Source organism: Capsicum annuum, chromosome 7 (assembly GCF_002878395.1).
Source record: "Capsicum annuum cultivar UCD-10X-F1 chromosome 7, UCD10Xv1.1, whole genome shotgun sequence".
NCBI lineage: Eukaryota > Viridiplantae > Streptophyta > Magnoliopsida > Solanales > Solanaceae > Capsicum > Capsicum annuum.
Genome location: NC_061117.1, coordinates 30,754,192 through 30,757,422, shown reverse-complemented (window position 1 = coordinate 30,757,422; position 3,231 = coordinate 30,754,192).

Below are 3,231 nucleotides of genomic sequence, written 5' to 3'. Positions count from 1 at the left end.
GTTAGACTTGTTTTCAGTTTTATCAGCAGTTCAGACATATTGGGTATTGTTTTAGTATTACATCTTAATAGAATATCTCATCATTTTAGCTTTCATATATGATGTTTTATTATTACTTTACTCAGTGCTCATAGCAGATACTAGATCATGGGTTAGCTTGGGGTCACTTGTGGCCTTAAGCATCGTGTTACGACTAGGGATAGTCTTGGGTCATGACAAGTGACCTTTACCAGACTTTATTTCTGCTCTCGAGCCAGAGATTCCTCCACCCCAGCCAGTAGTAGGGCAGGGACTAGCCCAAGCTTCACCTGGTTTTATCTATTCTTTATTTCTCAGGGATGCATTAGTTCAGAACTTAAGATTAGTTGGTGGTGTACCTTCTGATCAGAGTAATACTGATGAGGGGGTGCAATATATAGCTACAGCTCTTAGAGTTGAGGTCTCTCATGCACTGGTGGTTTCTCAGTTGGTAGTTGCTCAACTGGTAATTTTCCAGCCTGCTATATCTGTTAAAGAGCGAAAGATACTGGGTAGATTATTTTGATTAACTCCACCTAAGTTTTCTGGTGCACTATGCGAGAAAACTTATAAGTTCTTGGTTACTTGTAAGGATGGATCTATAATTTAGCTTAGTTGAGACTCGCAGTGTGGATTAAAATACTTTTCAGTTGGATTCGATAGCTCGACACTAGTGGAGAGGTCATCTTAATTTTAGGCTAGTGTGATCTCCCCCTTTGACATGGACTCAGTTATCCTAGGTCTTCTTGGAGAAGTATATGCCTTGTAGACTTAGAGATTGTTTGAGGGATAAGTTCTCAAGGTTGGAGTAGAGATTTATGACTATTGTAGAGCATGAGGATCGATTTTATGTGTTGTCTAGGCATGATACATCTATTTATTTGACTGAGTATGAGTAAGTTTGGTATTTTTTGGGGGGATTGAGACTTCTTATCTGTATGACTACATAGAGTTTGGTTGTAGCTGGTAAATCTTTTATTGAGGTTTCTGATCATGCACAAGTTATGGAGGATATGCATTGTGAGGCCCAAAGGGGTAGCAATAAGAGGCCGCGATATCAGGGTAGTTTTAGTGGGAGCCATAGTTGCTCATGACTAGAAGGCATAGGTTCTCGGGGTAGGTACCCTCTACATCAGCCTTATCAGCATTAGGGTTAGTTTGGTAGGCCTATTCATGTTGCACTTTAGATTAACAACGGAGGTCAGTCCAATTACAGCGATCATCCTGGACAAAGTAGTGGTTAACATATAAGGGTTCATATTTTGAGCATTTTAGTCGCGATGGTTATTCTATGTCAGTTGAATCTTTTGGTTTTAGTAAAACTCCAAGGACGTGTTACAATTTTAAGGGATCTTAGCCATTTTTTTAGAGAGTGCCCCATTCGTGGAGCTATTACTTCTATAGCTTAGAGTGTTCGACTAATTAAGGCAATACCTCCCCAGCAAAAGGTGGTATGGATGTTATCGAGGTGGTCCTAGGGTGCTTGTGGAGGTCCTCATGTAAGTAGGATAAGAGATCGGTCAAGAGCCCATCCAGGTGGAAGGGGCAGCCAGTTGTATGTCAAACCTGCTAGCCCCGAGCCAGAGTCTTAAAATGTTCTATTGAATTTACGATTTCAGTATTCCATCACTCGGCTTTTGCTTTATGTGATCCGGGATCCACTTATTCTTATGTGTCTACATATTACGCCTCACAATTATAGTTATCTTGGGATTCTTTATCTGTTTCATTATGTGTATCTACTCCCGCTGGTGATTCTTTAGTAGTGGATCAGGTTTATAAATTATATTTTGTCACTGTTCGAGAGTTTAATACTCAGACTCATCTTATTATACTAGACATGGTGGATTTTTATATGATTTTGGGCAAGGCCTGGTTATCCCCCTATCATGTAGTCTTGGATTATTTTGCTAAGACCATTACCTTAGTCATGCCCGACATACCCCCGATTGTGTGGCAGGTGTCCTACGCCCTATTTTGAATCGATTGAAACAACACATGACGTATGGTGGCATTTAATGGCTCTTGGGATTTGAAAATTTATTTTTTAGAGCTGCTACCTAACTTTTTAGGAAAATTAGGAAAAAACCATTTTTTATGTCGAAAACTTTGTTTTGGTCTTTTGAGAATATTTAAAGATTCTGAGTAAGGATTTTGGTTACTTGAGGGGAAGGTGTTAGGCACCCCTCAGAGCCTATTTGAAGATAGTCATTACACTTAGTTTAGAAAAATATTAGGAAAAAATTTTATTTTTACTTAAAACAGTGATAAGAAATGTAAATAATAATGGCAATAATAAACAATAATAGTAATAATAATGTTATAATGACAATTAATAGTACTAATGGAGTATAAATAATAATGACAATGATAAGGGACGGTAATAATGATAAAAATAATTACTATAATAATATTGAAAATAATATACCTCGTATGTGGTAGCAAATGAATATGTATACCTCACGTTTACTTAAACCTGAAAACTCGAATAAGGGTTGAAAAGATAGAATGTAGCGTAACTAAATAAAATGGCTAATTTTGCAAAGTCTTGATTTTATATAAAGATAAAACCTTTGAAAAAATGTAAAAAAAAAAAAAAAAAGAGTGTTGAAAAAGCCTTTATTAATTATGCAAACTTGAAATTTATAAGAAAATTTAGTTTCTTGAGTTTAAAGAAAGTTATTTTAATTCTAATAGACTATTTAGTTATATGAATATAATGAATGTCATGTTCAATGAAATACTTGATGATTTCTTTTAAGCTTAGTTTTAAAGAGGAAAATCAAAAATAACCGTTTAATTCATTTAGAAGAAATACACTAGGTTAGGAATCACGAATCGACAAAAATACGTGATAAAATAAAATGGTAATGACTTAGGGGATTTATCTAAATTAATTAGTTTGGGTGTTCAAGTAAATACAAATAAACAAGAATATGAAATAAAGGAAGAGTTAGAATTGGGCCCTTTTGGCCCATTTTATGGGCTGCCCAGATTTTGGGCCTGAATCCCATGAACTTCAATCCATTATTTTAGTGTATATCATCTGTATACAGAAACTATTCTTTCCCAGCGTTTTTGTATATTTGATGTATATCTTATGTATACACGCATCGACAGCCTTGCTTTTTGTCTCTCAATCCGTTTTTGGCACTTGGTTGAGGCTCGGACACGACGAAGTTCGAATGCGAGGATAAATGGAATTCAAGTGGA